The sequence below is a fragment of the Pseudophryne corroboree genome, chromosome 7 (genome assembly GCF_028390025.1).
Source record: "Pseudophryne corroboree isolate aPseCor3 chromosome 7, aPseCor3.hap2, whole genome shotgun sequence".
NCBI lineage: Eukaryota > Metazoa > Chordata > Amphibia > Anura > Myobatrachidae > Pseudophryne > Pseudophryne corroboree.
The window spans coordinates 184,210,448-184,229,531 of NC_086450.1; the positions used below are offsets into that span (position 1 = coordinate 184,210,448).

General features: G+C 46.0%; 1 long non-coding RNA gene across 1 annotated transcript in view; it reads right to left on the reverse strand.

Moving 5' to 3' along the window:
• Positions 1-1,076: 1,076 nt before the first annotated feature.
• The window catches only part of LOC134944920 (uncharacterized), a 205,438-nt gene continuing 187,430 nt past the window's right edge, over positions 1,077-19,084 (reverse strand). Inside the window, exons 2-3 of the long non-coding RNA XR_010181989.1 lie at positions 1,949-2,157; positions 1,077-1,857 (exon numbers count right to left, since the gene is read on the reverse strand). This is a non-coding gene — a long non-coding RNA (uncharacterized LOC134944920). The remainder of the gene's footprint in view (positions 1,858-1,948; positions 2,158-19,084) is intronic.

A 19,084-nucleotide genomic window follows, 5' to 3' on the forward strand; every position in this document is an offset into this window, starting at 1 on the left:
CATCACCTGTGGTGAAACACCTTTCTTATCCATTAACCTGTTCAGCACAGGTGATGGCAATCATAAATTAAGAGAAAAGTCCAGAAGCAGAGCATTGTGTCCCTCCTGGAGAGGGTCATGATGGGAGGTATGCAATGGGGAGTCATTCATATCTGATCGCTGCTGCAAATTGCATCGCCAGCGGCATTTTTTAGCTGAATGCACACGCGCAAAGTCACAAGTGTGCATGTGCCGGCAGCGCTGTGTGACATATGTGCAGACAGACATACACATGAAATATGTGAATGCAGACAGGCAACAACAGAGAAGCGCGGTGAAGGTATTGCGGGGGCACGGCTTCGCAAGCTAGCGTAAACGGGCGTGAAGGTGGGCATGTAGTGGGGGAGCGGGGGAGTGTGCCATGGGCTGCAGGCGGGGTTTTTGCACGGTTGCAAAGCAAATCGCTGCCAGTGCACACTGAGTGTTTGCAGATGCCGAGTAAGTCCAGGGCTGTGCACAGCTTGCGAATGTTCAGCACAGGTGTCCTGCCATCGATCTTCCAACAAATAATTGCAAATCACACACCCCTGTTTTCAATCCAAATGCCTCAACGTCTCATTAGATCTCTGTGAAATGGTATGTAGCCTCTTATTCCCTGGATATCTGCACACATTGTAGATTGGGTGTGTGTGGGTGTGTGTTGCACATGTACTACATGTGTCGTTTGGCAAACAATTGCACACATTACATTCTTACAACAGATTAACTCATTTAAACTGCCCTCTTTGTGTGTTCACATTGCTTTGAGCTGTCTTTCAAACTGCTGTATGCACCTCTCCCACCTACATGCCATGTTTTCTGAAGGAATACATTTGTTGTGTTACTCATATTACAACATTACCACCATACTGAAATTTTTCATATAATGTTCAGTAATGATGCTTCAGGTACTAGATTCATATACAGTAGTTTGCTTTTTATCTTTTTAACACAAAATTAGTGAAAGCATTATGGTATGTCAACATATATTTGCATTACCATGCACCACAATTAAATTAACACTACTTGTGGACAAAGTGTAAGGCAATATTTTTTTAATTTTATTAATAAATACAAAACAAAACAAACACCTGGCTGTGCAGAAAAGAGGCTTACAGTACCCAGTTGTCAGTTATCTCCATCTCTGCAACAAACAGACCAAAAAGCTGGTCAGTACCCTGGCTGAGGAATATGTGAGCCAAACAGAAGAAGAAACTGGTCCCAGTACCCAGACACAACAATCAGGCCCACAAACAGAAGAGGAAGCTGACTAAAGTTTACATTCTACTGAATTGCAGCCAGGTAAAGAGAAAAAAAACATCAACCCATGGCAGGATGGAGTTGGACATTCTTGTCCCGCAAGCCACTGAGAGAATTCAGTATGTCCCAAAGAATATGTTGGCAGGAACCAAGGAGCGCATCTGGAGAGAATCACCGTCTGCCCCTTTTATTTGCCGGCTTAAGGGGTGGTTCTGGTGAATGGGATCTGTGTATGGATCTGCGAGGGCCCTGTCCAGTGAGATCTTGTTCCTGGGTAGGGATTGGGGCAGTGAGAGTCTCACCACTAAGGGCTGCAATGGCCTGCAATGGGGCTAAGAAGGAAGGTTATCTCACGCATGCCTTGATGCATAGTGGAGGTGAGCTCACAGACCTCAAGGAGCATCTGTTGCTGAAACTCAGCATTAGTTTGCCCTTGGTGTTCTATTTGCAACAGAAACTCCTGGAGAGTGGATTGGGGGAGTGCCTCGGTGTGTTCCCAAGGTGGTGGTCTTCCTGAGCCCACACCTGAGATGTTGTCTGAAACACCCTCCCCAGCCTCGGTGAGCTGCACCTCCTGTGCTGTGATTTGAAAAGGAGACAAAAGAAAAAACACCATTAGTAATCCAATTTGAAAAACAGCTTACATATTTTTTTGTTTTGTTTTTTTTACCTGGCAAGACTTGCAGAGAATCAAGGGCAGGCATGTCTGTGTCCATCTCGAACACGCCTGCCACCTCCTCATCGGCCACACCACCCAAGGCGAGCTACTCCAAGGCCGTGTATTGTAGACTCTCAGGGAGTCGCCCTCCACCTGTTTCCCTAACAGATCTCCACCGCGCAGACATCTTGCCCTTCAGCCAGCACATGAAGTCAGCCCATCTACACATTGACAAAAATAATTAGCATGCATATTTTAATATATAATTATTAGTGATGAGCACCGGAAATTTTTCGGGTTTTGTGTTTTGGTTTTGGGTTCGGTTCCGCGGCCGTGTTTTGGGTTCGAACGCGTTTTGGCAAAACCTCACCGAATTTTTTTTGTCGGATTCAGGTGTGTTTTGGATTCGGGTGTTTTTTTCAAAAAACCCTAAAAAACAGCTTAAATCATAGAATTTGGGGGTCATTTTGATCCCAAAGTATTATTAACCTCAATAACCATAATTTCCACTCATTTTCAGTCTATTCTGAACACCTCACACCGAGGTCGCTGGATGGCTAAGCTAAGCGACCCTAGTGGCCGACACAAACACCTGGCCCATCTAGGAGTGGCACTGCAGTGTCACGCAGGATGGCCCTTCCAAAAAACACTCCCCAAACAGCACATGACGCAAAGAAAAAAAGAGGCGCAATGAGGTAGCTGTGTGAGTAAGCTAAGCGACCCTAGTGGCCGACACAAACACCTGGCCCATCTAGGAGTGGCACTGCAGTGTCACGCAGGATGGCCCTTCCAAAAAACACCCCCCAAACAGCACATGACGCAAAGAAAAATGAAAGAAAAAAGAGGTGCAAGATGGAATTGTCCTTGGGCCCTCCCACCCACCCTTATGTTGTATAAACAGGACATGCACACTTTAACCAACCCATCATTTCAGTGACAGGGTCTGCCACACGACTGTGACTGAAATGACGGGTTGGTTTGGACCCCCACCAAAAAAGAAGCAATTAATCTCTCCTTGCACAAACTGGCTCTACAGAGGCAAGATGTCCACCTCATCATCATCCTCCGATATATCACCGTGCACATCCCCCTCCTCACAGATTATCAATTCGTCCCCACTGGAATCCACCATCTCAGCTCCCTGTGTACTTTGTGGAGGCAATTGCTGCTGGTGAATGTCTCCACGGAGGAATTGATTATAATTCATTTTAATGAACATCATCTTCTCCACATTTTCTGGATGTAACCTCGTACGCCGATTGCTGACAAGGTGAGCGGCGGCACTAAACACTCTTTCGGAGTACACACTTGTGGGAGGGCAACTTAGGTAGAATAAAGCCAGTTTGTGCAAGGGCCTCCAAATTGCCTCTTTTTCCTGCCAGTATAAGTACGGACTGTCTGACGTGCCTACTTGGATGCGGTCACTCATATAATCCTCCACCATTCTTTCAATGTTGAGAGAATCATATGCAGTGACAGTAGACGACATGTCCGTAATCGTTGTCAGGTCCTTCAGTCCGGACCAGATGTCAGCATCAGCAGTCGCTCCAGACTGCCCTGCATCACCGCCAGCGGGTGGGCTCGGAATTCTGAGCCTTTTCCTCGCACCCCCAGTTGCGGGAGAATGTGAAGGAGGAGATGTAGACAGGTCGCGTTCCGCTTGACTTGACAATTTTCTCACCAGCAGTTCTTTGAACCCCAGCAGACTTGTGTCTGCCGGAAAGAGAGATCCAAGGTAGGTTTTAAATCTAGGATCGAGCACGGTGGCCAAAATGTAGTGCTCTGATTTCAACAGATTGACCACCCGTGAATCCTTGTTAAGCGAATTAAGGGCTCCATCCACAAGTCCCACATGCCTAGCGGAATCGCTCTGTGTTAGCTCCTCCTTCAATGTCTCCAGCTTCTTCTGCAAAAGCCTGATGAGGGGAATGACCTGACTCAGGCTGGCAGTGTCTGAACTGACTTCACGTGTGGCAAGTTCAAAAGGTTGCAGAACCTTGCACAACGTTGAAATCATTATCCACTGCGCTTGAGACAGGTGCATTCCACCTCCTATATCGTGCTCAGTTGTATAGGCTTGAATGGCCTTTTGCTGCTCCTCCAACCTCTGAAGCATATAGAGGGTTGAATTCCACCTCGTTACCACTTCTTGCTTCAGATGATGGCAGGGCAGGTTCAGGCGTTTTTGGTGGTGCTCCAGTCTTCTGTACGTGGTGCCTGTACGCCGAAAGTGTCCCGCAATTCTTCTGGCCACCGACAGCATCTCTTGCACGCCCCTGTCGTTTTTTAAATAATTCTGCACCACCAAATTCAAGGTATGTGCAAAACATGGGACGTGCTGGAATTTGCCCAGATTTAATGCACACACAATATTGCTGGCGTTGTCCGATGCCACAAATCCACAGGAGAGTCCAATTGGGGTAAGCCATTCTGCGATGATCTTCCTCAGTTGCCGTAAGAGGTTTTTAGCTGTGTGCGTATTCTGGAAAGCGGTGATACAAAGCGTAGCCTGCCTAGGAAAGAGTTGGCGTTTGCGAGATGCTGCTACTGGTGCCGCCGCTGCTGTTCTTGCGGCGGGAGTCCATACATCTACCCAGTGGGCTGTCACAGTCATATATTCCTGAGACTGCCCTGCTCCACTTGTCCACATGTCCGTGGTTAAGTGGACATTGGGTACAACTGCATTTTTTAGGACACTGGTGAGTCTTTTTCTGAGGTCTGTGTACATTTTCGGTATCGCCTGCCTAGAGAAATGGAACCTAGATGGTATTTGGTACCGGGGACACAGTACCTCCAACAAGTCTCTAGTTGCCTCTGCAGTAATGATAGATACCGGAACCACGTTTCTCACCGCCCAGGATGCCAAGGCCTCAGTTATCCGCTTTGCAGCAGGATGACTGCTGTGATATTTCATCTTCCTCGCAAAGGACTGTTGGACAGTCAATTGCTTGGTGGAAGTAGTAAAAGTGGTCTTACGAGTACGACTTTCCCTCTGGGATGACCATCGACTCCCAGCAGCAACAACAGCAGCGCCAGCAGCAGTAGGCGTTACACGCAAGGATGCATCGGAGGAATCCAAGGCAGGAGAGGACTCGTCAGAATTGCCAGTGACATGGCCTGCAGGACTATTGGCATTCCTGGGGAAGGAGGAAATTGACACTGAGGGAGTTGGTGGGGTGGTTTGCGTGAGCTTGGTTACAAGAGGAAGGGATTTACTGGTCAGTGGACTGCTTCCGCTGTCGCCCAAAGTTTTTGAACTTGTCACTGACTTATGATGAATGCGCTGCAGGTGACGTATAAGGGAGGATGTTCCGAGGTGGTTAACGTCCTTACCCCTACTTATTACAGCTTGACAAAGGCAACACACGGCTTGACAAATGTTGTCCGCATTTCTGTTGAAATACTTCCACACCGAAGAGCTGATTTTTTGGGTATTTTCACCAGGCATGTCAATGGCCCTATTCCTCCCACGGACAACAGGTGTCTCCCCGGGTGCCTGACTTAAACAAACCACCTCACCATCAGAATCCTCCTGGTCAATTTCCTCCCCAGCGCCAGCAACACCCATATCCTCCTCATCCTGGTGTACTTCAACACTGACATCTTCAATCTGACTATCAGGAACTGGACTGCGGGTGCTCCTTCCAGCACTTGCAGGGGGCGTGCAAATGGTGGAAGGCGCATGCTCTTCACGTCCAGTGTTGGGAAGGTCAGGCATCGCAAACAACACAATTGGACTCTCCTTGTGGATTTGTGATTTCGAAGAACGCACAGTTCTTTGCTGTGCTTTTGCCAGCTTGAGTCTTTTCATTTTTCTAGCGAGAGGCTGAGTGCTTCCATCCTCATGTGAAGCTGAACCACTAGCCATGAACATAGGCCAGGGCCTCAGCCGTTCCTTGCCACTCCGTGTGGTAAATGGCATATTGGCAAGTTTACGCTTCTCCTCCGACAATTTTATTTTAGATTTTTGAGTCCTTTTTTTACTGATATTTTGTGTTTTGGATTTTACATGCTCTGTACTATGACATTGGGCATCGGCCTTGGCAGACGACGTTGCTGGCATTTCATCGTCTCGGCCATGACTAGTGACAGCAGCTTCAGCACGAGGTGGAAGTCGATCTTGATCTTTCCCTATTTTTGGAACCTCAACATTTTTGTTCTCCATATTTTAATAGGCACAACTAAAAGGCACCTCAGGTAAACAATGGAGATGGATGGATACTAGTATACTTATGGATGGACGAGCGACTGCCGACACAGAGGTAGCTACAGCCGTGGACTACCGTACTGCGTCTGCTGCTAATATAGACTGGATGATAATGATATAAAAAATATATATATATATCACTACTGCAGCCGGACAGGTATATATTATATAATGACGGACCTGCTGGACACTGTGAGCTCAGCACTGCAGACTCCTAAAGTAAGCTCCTAGTATCAAGAAGATAGAAAAAAAAAATCACCACAGGTAGGTGGTATACAATTATGGATGGACGAGCGACTGCCGACACAGAGGTAGCTACAGCCGTGGACTACCGTACTGCGTCTGCTGCTAATATAGACTGGATGATAATGTTTTAAAAATATATATATATCACTACTGCAGCCGGACAGGTATATATTATATAATGACGGACCTGCTGGACACTGTCAGCTCAGCACTGCAGACTCCTAAAGTAAGCTACTAGTAGTATCAAGAAGATAGAAAAAAAAAAAACACCACAGGTAGGTGGTATACAATTATGGATGGACGAGCGACTGCCGACACAGAGGTAGCTACAGCCGTGGACTACCGTACTGCGTCTGCTGCTAATATAGACTGGATGATAAAGATATAAAAAATATATATATATCACTACTGCAGCCGGACAGGTATATATTATATAATGACGGACCTGCTGGACACTGTCAGCTCAGCACTGCAGACTCCTAAAGTAAGCTACTAGTATCAAGAAGATAGAAAAAAAAAAAAACACCACGGGTAGGTGGTATACAATTATGGATGGACGAGCGACTGCCGACACAGAGGTAGCTACAGCCGTGGACTACCGTACTGCGTCTGCTGCTAATATAGACTGGATGATAATGATATAAAATATATATATATATATATCACTACTGCAGCCGGACAGGTATATATTATATAATGACGGACCTGCTGGACACTGTCAGCTCAGCACTGCAGACTCCTAAAGTAAGCTACTAGTATCAAGAAGATAGAAGAAAAAAAAAACACCACGGGTAGGTGGTATACAATTATGGATGGACGAGCGACTGCCGACACAGAGGTAGCTACAGCCGTGGACTACCGTACTGCGTCTGCTGCTAATATAGACTGGATGATAAAGATATAAAAAATATATATATATCACTACTGCAGCCGGACAGGTATATATTATATAATGACGGACCTGCTGGACACTGTCAGCTTAGCACTGCAGACTCCTAAAGTAAGCTACTAGTATCAAGAAGATAGAAAAAAAAAAAAACACCACGGGTAGGTGGTATACAATTATGGATGGACGAGCGACTGCCGACACAGAGGTAGCTACAGCCGTGGACTACCGTACTGCGTCTGCTGCAGTGCTAATATAGACTGGATGATAATGATATAAAAAATATATATATATCACTACTGCAGCCGGACAGGTATATATTATATAATGACGGACCTGCTGGACACTGTCAGCAGAATGCGTTTATAGAATAAAAACACCACACGACGAGTGTTTAACTTTTTCAGGCAGACAATCACAATATACTGGTGGTCAGTGGTCACTGGTCAGTCACACTGGCAGTGGCACTCTGGCTGCAAAAGTGTGCACTGTTAAAATATGTACTCCTGCTATAACTGCTCCCCAGTCTCCCCCACAATTAAGCTGTGTGAGCAGTGAGCACTCAGCACAGTCAGATATACAGTACATATGATGATGCAGCACACTGAGGCTGAGCACAGATATGGTATGTGACTGTGTCACACTGTGTATCGTTTTTTTTCAGGCAGAGAACGGATTAATTAAACTGGTGGTCACTGGTCACACTATCAGCAAGTAGTACTCCTAATATGCTCCCCAAAATTAGTAAATCAAGTGTCTCTACTACTCTCTAGTCTACTCTAAACGGAGAGGACGCCAGCCACGTCCTCTCCCTATCAATCTCAATGCACGTGTGAAAATGGCGGCGACGCGCGGCTTCTTATATAGAATCCGAGTCTCGCGATAGAATCCGAGCCTCGCGAGAATCCGACAGCGGGATGATGACGTTCGGGCGCGCTCGGGTTAACCGAGCAAGGCGGGAAGATCCGAGTCTGCCTCGGACCCGTGTAAAAAGCGTGAAGTTCGGGGGGGTTCGGTTTCCGAGAAACCGAACCCGCTCATCACTAATAATTATTACATTGTTTACATTTTATTAAGTTACCTTTTTTAATACCTCACTTCAGGGTCCTTCTCCTCCCTCCTCTGCACAGCCAGATGTTAGTTGTTGTGCCATTTGCCATGCTCGTTGCCTTTGAAGGGGTGGTCTTCAGTATGCCGCCGACCGGGATCCCGGCAACCAGCATACCGGCGCCGGGATCCCGACCGCCGGAATGCCACTGTCCCCGCAGCATGGCGAGCGCAGCAAGCCAGTAAGGGGCTCAGTAGCGCTCGCCCAGCTGTCGGTATGCCGGCAGTCGGGATCCCGGCACGGGTATGATGGCCCCCGGAATCCCGGCTGCCAGCCACTCATACTACACCCCTTTGAAGGACTCTAGACATCTGGGCATTCAGAATTCTAATTTCTTCTGAAAATGGATCTGGATCCATGATGCTGGGAGCATGGGCATATGGTTCAGGAGGTGCATTTTATACATACGTATGCATGCTTCACGTAAATTTGCACAGATGATGCATACACAATTGGTACATTTGCTTTTATTGCTTATAATATTTAAGGCTGCTGCGGTTTGTGTGTGTTGTTGGAGTCAGAAGGAGTAGGAGTGTGGTGTGAAGAGTGAAGAGAGAGGGTGTAGAAGGTAAGTGTGTATTTATAGGTCTTAAGGTAAACATGTAGTGGAAGTACTCATATGTCCTTGGAGTAATATGTACTATCTAATGTGTAATGCAGAGTCGTGCTGTTTCATATTTGTGTTTTTTTTGCGCTGATAAGTATGTGGTGTGCTCATGGTTGTTTGCATTCGTACAGCGTGTGTGTAACGGTATCTGGACTACAGGTCGACAGCACAAAGGTCGACACACCTTAGGTCGACGCCAATTGGTCGACACACCTTAGGTCGACATGGACAAAAGGTCAACAAGAACAAGGTCGACATGAAAAAAGGTCGACATGAGTTTTTCACGATTTTTTTCCTTTTTTTGAACCTTTTCATAGTTAACGATCCACGTGGACTACGATTGGAACGGTAAAGTGTGCCGAGCGAAGCGGTAGCGGAGCGAAGGCACCATGCCCGAAGCATGGTGAGCAAAGCGAGCCATGCGAGGGGACGCGGTGCACTAATTGGGGTTCCCGGTCACTCTACTAAGAAAACGTCACCAAAAAAACATTAAAAACTCATGTCGACCTTTTTCCATGTCGACCTTGTTCCTGTCGACCTTTTGTCCATGTCGACATTTTGTCCATGTCGACCTAAGGTGTGTCGACCTTTGTGCTGTCGACCCTCAGTCCCAGACCCGTGTGTAACACATGTCCTTGTGTAGTGTGTTTTGGGTTGTGTCAAGCTGTGCATTTATATGGTGGATTGCGGTCGCACAGCGTGTAGCACAAATATTGTATGTATTTGTTATTATTAATGGGGGTTTTTTTGTTTTTATTTAAGGACATTTGTTGTGTGGATGACATTAATTTTATTTTAAGGAATGTATTGATTTGTTAACTTATTTTGTGTTTACTTCTCAAGGGAGCATCTGATTTTTTTGTTTATTTTTGCTGAAGAAGGCCATTTAAATTGATTACAGCCTTTTGCTGTGTTTTTTGTTGTGGTTGTTTGTTGCTGGTAAGTATATGCATGCTAATAGTGTTGGCTTGCTCTGTGTAGTGTCTATATGTTCTCTGTTAGGGCCTAATTCAGACCTGATCGCTCGCTAGCTATTTTTTGCAGCGCTGCAAACAGATAGACGCCACCTATAGGGGAGTGTATTTTAGCTTTGCAAGTGTGTTAACGCATGTGCAGCCACCCTGTACAAAAACAGCTTGTGCTATTTCTGAGAAGCTCTGACCTTACTCAGTCGCTGCAATCGCTTCAGCCTATTCGAGCCCGGAATTGACGTCAGACACCTGCCCTGCAAATACTTTGACACGCCTGCGTTTTTCCAACCACTCCCAGAAAACGGTCAGTTGCCACCCACAAATGCCCTCTTCCTGTCAATCTCCTTGCAAACGGCTGTGCGAATGGTTTCTTCGCTAGAACCAGTGCACAACAACGATCCGCTTTGTAACCATACGGCGCGCCTGCGCATTGCGGTGCATACGCATGCACAGTAGTTACCTGATCGATGCGCAGCGAAAAACGCTAGTGAGCGAACAGATCTGAATTAGGCCCTTAGTCTGTTTATTAAGGCTTTCATTTTGTTTGGCTTTACTTCTCAAGGGAGCATCTGATTTTTTTGTTTATTTTTACCAAAGAAGGCCGTTTAAGTTAATTTCAGCCTTTTGCTGTTTTTTTTGTTTGTTGGTGGTTTCTGCTGGTAAAGTGCCTTGCTAAAGTATTCATCCCCCTTGGCTTTTTACCTATTTTGTTACATTACCACCTGTAAATTAATTTTTTTTTTATTCTGAATTTTATGTGATGGATCTGCACAAAATAGTCTAAGTTGGTGAAGTGAAGAAAGAATTTTTATAAATGAAAATGTGAAAATTGGCATGTGCATATGTATTCAACACCTTTCTTATGAAGCCCCTCATAAGTTCTGGTGCAACCAATTACCTCCAGAAGTCCCATAATTAGTGAAATAAAGTCCACCTGTGTGCAATCTAAGTGTCACATGATCTGTCAGTATAAACACATCTTTTCTGAAAGGCCCCAGAGGCTGCAACACCCATTGGCGTTTCTATAATGGGTGCAGTGTGTGCGAGGCACATGGGCCCCCAGGTCCAGGGGGGCCCACCCCGCACACACTGCACCCATTTGCTTAATACTTAACTCTCTGAAGTCGAAGCCATCCCTTTTCGGCAGCGCAATAGAGTTTGAACACTAGGGGAAACAAACTCTATTGCACCTGTTGAAAACTCCAGAAAGATGGCACGCTGGCCATTTTTCCGGAGTTTCGCGCATGCGCATAAGCAAAATCTTCGGGAAAATGGCCGCCGCGCCGTGTTCCCAGAGGTTTGTGCATGCGCAATAGAGTCTGTAGAGAAGGATGGCACCGCCGGGGGACTCCGGAGAGGTAAGTATTAAATCCTGTGCATCAGTCAGGGAGGAGGGGGCCCCTGAAGCAGAAGGCTGCACACGGGCCTCCTCCTCTCTTAAAACGCCCCTGGCAACACCACTACGCAAGAGGCATCACGCCATGAAGACCAAGGAGCTTTACAAACAAGTCAGGGACAAAGTTGTTGAGAAGTACAAGTCAAAAAATATCCAAATCTTTGATGATTCCCCAGAGCACCATCAAATCCATCATCTTCAAATGGAAAGAACATGGTACCACAACAAACCTGCCAAGAGAGGCCAGGCCACCAAAACTCACAGACCGGGCAAGGAGGGCATTAATCAGAGAGGCAGCACAGAGGCCAAAGGTAGCCCTGAAGGAGCTGCAGAGTTCCACAGCAGAGACTGGTGTATCTGCGCATGTGACCACAATAAGCCGTACACTCCATAGAGCTGGGCTTTATGGAAGAGTGGCCAGAAAAAAGCCATTACTTAGTGTTAAAAATAAGAAGGCACATTTTGAGTTTGCCTAAAGGTATGTGGACGACTCCCCAAATGTATGGAGGAAGGTGCTCTGATCAGATGAGACTAAAATTTTACTTTTCGGTCACCAAGGAAAACGCTATGTCTGGTGCAAACCCAACACATCCCATCCCCATCACCCCAAAAACACCATTAGCCCATAGTGAAACATGGTGGTGGCAGCATCATGCTGTGGGGATGTTTTACAGCAGCAGGGACTGGTAAACTGTTTTGAGTCAAGGAAAAGATGAATGGTGCTAAATACAGGGATATTCTTGAGCAAAACCTGTTTCAGTCTGCCTGTGATTTGAAACTAGAACGGAGGTTCACCTTCCAGCAGGACAATGACCCAAAGCATACTGCTAAAGCAACACTCGAGTGATTTAAGGGGAAACATTTAAATGTGTTGGAATGGCCTAGTCAAAGCCCAGATCTCAATCCAATTGAGAATCTGTGGTCAGACTTGAAGATTGCTGTTCACAAGCAGAAACCATCCAACATGAAGGAGCTGGAGCAGTTTTGCCTTGAGTAATGGGCAAAAATCCTAGTGACAAGATGAGACAAGCTCATAGAGACTTATCCAAAGCGACCTGCAGCTTTAACTGCCGCAAAAGGTGGCTCTGCAAAGTACTGACTTTAGGGGGGTGAATAGCATACTTACCTACATTCTGGCTGCTCTCTGCGGGAGAGAGCAGCCAGGTCGTCTCAGAGGGCGGGCAGGGGAGGCTGTGACGTGGATGAAGGGGTGGGCCGGAGGCAGGACGGGGGGCGGAGCGGGGGCGGAGTCACGATGACACTGCCTTTAAGCCACGCCCCCCGTTCTGTAATGCCGCTATCACCGGCATTACACTGCAGGTGGCGTGGCTATGATGACGCGATTCAGCAAGAATCGCGCCATCAACTGCCCGGACCGCCCACTTTACACACTAAGTAGGCGGACGGGCAGGGGGACCCCGCTAATCGGGAGACTTGCCTGCTCTTCCGGGGGGCCGGGAGAGTCACCCGATTTTCGGGAGCCTCCCGGCCATTCCGGGAGAGTATGCAAGTATGGTGAATAGTTATGCACGCTAAAGTTTTCTGTTATTTTGCCCTATTTGTTGTTTGCTTCACAATAAAAAAAAAAAATCTTCAAAGTTGTAGCCATGTTCTGTGAATGAAAGGGTGCAAACCTTCAAACAATCCATTTTAATTCCACATTGTGAGGCAACAAAGCATGAAAAATACAAAGGGGGGTGAATACTTTAGCAAGGCACTGTAAGTATATGCATGCTAATAGTGTTGCTTTGCTGTGTGTGGTGTCTATATGTTCTTTCCTCTAACTGTTTTAAAAAGACAATTTACTCTATTAATGTGTCTTCCCTCCTGTTGTGCACAATTTAGTGATGGAAAACACCACACCTATAAGTTGATTGTAGACATAAAATTTGTTTGTCAATAATGTTTTGGGAAAAAAAAACACATTTGTTTATGAATTAACACTCTGAAAAATTTTATTTTTAGGGGTATATTCAATTAAAGTCGGATCCATTCCGACATGTATTTGTCGGAATGGATCCGACAACCCCTATTCAATCCCATCTAAAATTCGACTTTTTCAAGTCGAATTTAGATGGGACCCAGAGGAGGCGAGGGGGGGCGAGCCGCGGGAGGACAGCTGGCGGCATCCAGAGGAGATCAGCGCTACAGAGTAGCGCTGCAGCTGGATGGCACTCAGCCGCCTGACCTCACGGCAGCTTCCACTTGGCTCCAGTAGCGTGCTGGAGCCGGGTGGAAACTGCCGTGATGTCGGGCGGGTGAGTGACATCCAGCTGCAGTGCTACTGTAGCGCTGATCTCCTCTGGATGCTGCCGGCTGTCCCCCCGTCTCCCTGCAGCTCCCCCCCTCGCCTCCTCTGGGTCCATCTCATTCCGACATCATTTTGATGTCGGATTGAGATGGTCGAAAAGGGGGCCAAAACCTGTCGGATTTGGCCCCGTTTTCGACATCAACACGTGGATTGGCAGCTATTCCGCCGATCCATGTGCTTTTCGACAAGTCGAATGCCTCGACTTGTCGAAAAGCTTTGAATAGGTCGAATCACGTTTCGACCTTAAAAAGTCGAAACTGCCGTCTTTTGAACAGATGGCAGTTTTCGACTTTAATTGAATATACCCCTTAGTTGGCTACGCCAGAATACCTGTATGCCTTATATGGCCAACCCTAACATGTTTCTCATCCTCAAAGGCAAAGGAGGCGTGCAAGGCCTAAGATCTTTTGAACCCGCGTCACCCTTTTTGGAATGCCAGATGATGGGATGGTGCAGCGCTATAGGCTGCCCCCTCATGTCATCCTAGAAACTCTTTCAATAATACAGACTGATGTAAAGAGTAGAAATTGTAATCCTACAGCAATTCCACCACTGACACAATTCATTGCTCTTACATTTTTGCGCCTCAGAGTCCTACCAGCATATAGTTGGAGTCCTGGGAGGCGTCTCCCAGGGCTCATTCTCCAGGTTCCTTAGGTGCGTCATTGCTGCCTTCCTAAAAAGAAGTAAGCAGTTCATAGTAATGCCATTTGATGTGGAGTCCCTAGCTGTGGTGAAGCAGCAATTCCATGAACTTGGTCACTTCCCACACATTACTGGGGTAGTGGATGATACACACATTCCACTTGTGGTATTATCACATAATGAAATAATCTTTAGGAATAGAAAAATGTTCCATTCTTTGAATGTGATGGTGGTTTGTGGCTCATCCCTCCGGATCCTTTCCCTGAATGCCCAGTACCAAGTAAGTGCCCATGATTCTCACGTGATTCAGCAATCAGGGATATGGCACAAATTATTCATGTTGGAAGGGCAAGACGTGTGGATCTTGGGTGAGTTTGTGCCACATCATGTTGTAAAGTTACAGTCTTGTTGGTGTGTAAATGTTAACCATATAATATTTTTTTTTAAACATTTTTTTTGCAGGAGATAGGGGATATCCTTGCACCCCCTGGCTCATGACTCCTTATAGCACACCAACACCAGGACCACAATCTGCATTTAATTCCACACTTACATCCATCAGACAGGATTGGCCTTTTAAAAGTCCATTTTTGGGGTGCTCCACCGCACTGGTGGCGACCTCATTTATTCCGCGGAACTGGTTAGTAAGAAAGTGGTCCTATGTGCAGTACTGCACAATATTGCTGTAAGTAGTCATGTGGGCCTTGCCCAACAAAAAATTGTGGGCCCAGAAGATGAGGAGCCAGGGTTGGCCGTTTATTTGGCCGTGGTCATGAGACCCAACGCGGCCATGCCAGAAGGGACACAATAGTGGCCCAATATTTCAGGTGTGTTTGAGTAATGAACATGTCAGAAATGTGGGTTTTTATGGCATAATTCCAGATTATAAATTTATAATGTTTGTAAATTTAACAACTATAAATAAACCTTTTTGAGTAAACCAATTAAGGGAAAATTCTAAGTAAAAAAATCCGCAAACATTATTACTGAATTTGTGGTTAAAATGCCTATTTACAGCAATGTTAGTTGCTGTACCTAAAACATTTTAAAATTTCAAATAAACCATGGCATGAGTTAATGAACAACATTACTGTACAAATAGTGATTTGTAGTAGTGTTTTTTCAAAGAACAATTAAGCTATGTGTTTTGTAACTAGTGATGAGCGGGTTCGGTTCCTCGGAATCCGAACCCCCCCGAGCTTCACCCATTTTACACGGTTCCGAGGCAGACTCGGATCCTCCCGCCTTGCTCGGTTAACCCGAGCGCGCCCGAACGTCATCATCCCGCTGTCGGATTCTCGCGAGATTCGTATTCTATATAAGGAGCCGCGCTTCGCCGCCATTTTCACTCGTGCATTGGAGATGATAGGGAGAGGACGTGCAGCGTTCTCCCAGTTTCTGTGCTCAGTGTGCTGCAAATATCTGTGCTCAGTGTGCTGCAAATATCTGTGCTCAGTGTGCTGAAAATATCTACGTACTCTGCCTGAAAAACGCTCCATATCTGTGCTGCATTGTAGTATATAGTAGGAGGACAGTGCAGAATTTTGCTGACCAGTGACCACCAGTATTATATAGCAGTACGGTACAGTAGTCCACTGCTCTACCTACCTTTGTGTCGTCAAGTATACTATCCATCCATACCTGTGGTGCATTTTAGTTGTGCGCAGTATATATATAGTAGGAGGACAGTGCTGAATTTTGCTGACCACCAGTATATAATATATAGCAGTACGGTACAGTAGGCCACTGCTCTACCTACCTCTGTGTCGTCAAGTATACTATCCATCCATACCTGTGGTGCATTTTAGTTGTGCGCAGTATATATATAGTAGGAGGACAGTGCAGAATTTTGCTGACCACCAGTATATAATATATAGCAGTACGGTACAGTAGGCCACTGCTCTACCTACCTCTGTGTCGTCAAGTATACTATCCATCCATACCTGTGGTGCATTTTAGTTGTGCCCAGTATATATAGTAGGAGGACAGTGCAGAATTTTGCTGACCACCAGTATATAATATATAGCAGTACGGTACAGTAGTCCACTGCTCTACCTACCTCTGTGTCGTCAAGTATACTATCCATCCATACCTGTGCTGCATTTTAGTTGTGCGCAGTATATAGTAGGAGGGGACAGTGCAGAATGTTGCTGTGACCACCAATATATATATAGCAGTACGGTACAGTAGTCCACTGCTCTACCTCTGTGTCGTCAAGTATACTACAAAAGTTCAGTGAAATGACCCAAAAATCTAAATTAAAAGCGTCTGATGAGATGCGTAAACTTGCCAATATGCCATTTACGACGACACGGAGTGGCAAGGGACGGCTGAGGCCCTGGCCTATGTTCATGGCTAGTGGTTCAGATTCACATGAGGATGGAAGCACTCATCCTCTCGCTAGAAAATTGCAGCGCCACTCCTAGATGGGCCAGGTGTTTGTGTCGGCCACTTGGGTCGCTTAGCTTAGCCATCCAGCGACCTTGGTGCACCTCTTTTTTTCTTTGCATCATGTGCTGTTTGGGGACTATTTTTTAAATCTGCCATCCTGTCTGACACTGCAGTGCCACTCCTAGATGGGCCAGGTGTTTGTGTCGGCCACTTGGGTCGCTTAGCTTAGTCACACAGCTACCTCATTGCACCTCTTTTTTTCTTTGCATCATGTGCTGTTTGGGGACTATTTTTTAAATCTGCCATCCTGTCTGACACTGCAGTGCCACTCCTAGATGGGCCAGGTGTTTGTGTCGGCCACTTGGGTCGCTTAGCTTAGTTACACAGCTACCTCATTGCACCTCTTTTTTTTCTTTGCATCATGTGCTGTTTGGGGACTATTTTTTAAATCTGCCATCCTGTCTGACACTGCAGTGCCACTCCTAGATGGGCCAGGTGTTTGTGTCGGCCACTTGGGTCGCTTAGCTTAGTCACACAGCTACCTCATTGCACCTCTTTTTTTCTTTGCATCATGTGCTGTTTGGGGACTATTTTTTAAGTCTGCCATTCTGTTTGACACTGCAGTGCCACTCCTAGATGGGCCAGGTGTTTGTGTCGGCCACTTGGGTCGCTTAGCTTAGTCACACAGCTACCTCTTTGCACCTCTTTTTTTCTTTGCATCATGTGCTGTTTGGGGACTATTTTTTAAATGTGCCATTCTGTTTGACACTGCAGTGCCACTCCTAGATGGGCCAGGTGTTTGTGTCGGCCACTTGGGTCGCTTAGCTTAGCCATCCAGCGACCTCGGTGCAAATTTTAGGACTAAAAATAATATTGTGAGGTGTTCAGAATAGACTGGAAATGAGTGGAAATGATGGTTATTGAGGTTAATAATACTATGGGATCAAAATGACCCCCAAATTCTATGATTTAAGCTGTTTTTGAGGGTTTTTTGTAAAAAAACACCCGAATCCAAAACACACCCGAATCCGACCAAAAATTTTCAGGGAGGTTGTGCCAAAACGCGTCCGAATTCAAAAGACAGCCGCGGAACTGAATCCAAAACCAAAACACAAAATCCGAAAAATTTCCGGTGCACATCACTCTTTGTAACCAATTACAATTACGATGATTTGTATAATTATGATGCTGCATATGTGTAGTTTGTTTGACAAGCATTTATGTCCTAAAGAAATATGAAATTTACTAAAGTTTTTTTTTTATCTGTATTTTTTTTCAAACACATATAATCAAACTAACACAACAATCCTGAAATGTTTAGTTGAGTGAGGAACAGACATCTTTAGTAAGCACCCGGCGGACCATTGTGCAGCTTGAGCGGCGGTGGTCGGACCTCCGCCGCCGACAGATACGTTTGCTGGCACAGCTGCACCAGCAAATACAGGATCATATGTAATGTATACTGCAGCATTTGTGTACGCATGAGTGTGTTTGTTTGCAGTTAAATGAATAGTAATATTTGCATCCATAAGTGTGTGTATGTTGTTTAGCCTGTAGATAGTGATAATGTATGTAGGTACAGTATGCATAGATGTTTGTATGCATATACACTGCTCAAAAAAATAAAATGAACCCTAAATAACACATCCTAGATCTGAATGAATGAAATATTCTTATTAAATACTTTGTTCTTTACATAGTTGAATGTGCTGACAACAAAATCACACAAAAATTATCAATGGAAATCAAATTTATTAACCCATGGAGGTCTGGATTTGGAGTCACACTCAAAATTAAAGTGGAAAAACACACTACAGGCTGATCCAACTTTGATGTAATGTCCTTAAAACAAGTCAAAATGAGGCTCAGTAGTGTGTGTGGCCTCCACGTGCCTGTATGACCTCCCTACAATGCCTGGGCATGCTCCTGTTGACGTGGCGGATGGTCTCCTGAGGGATCTCCCCCCAGACCTGGACTAAAGCATCCACCAACTCCTGGACAGTCTGTGGTGCAGATGGAGCGAGACATGATATCCCAGGTGTGCTCAATTGGATTCAGGTCTGGGGAACGGGCGGGCCAGTCCATAGCATCAATACCTTTGTTTTGCAGGAACTGCTGACACACTCCAGCCACATGAGGTCTAGCATTGTCTTGCATTAGGAGGAACCCAGGGCCAACCGCACCAGCATATGGTCTCACAAGGGGTTTGAGGATCTCATCTTGGTACCTAACGGCAGTCAGGCTACCTCTGGCGAGCACATGGAGGGCTGTGCGGCCCCCCAAAGAAATGCCACCCCACACCATTACTGACCCACTGCCAAACCGGTCATGCTGGAGGATGTTGCAGGCAGCAGAACGTTCTCCTTGGCGTCTCCAGACT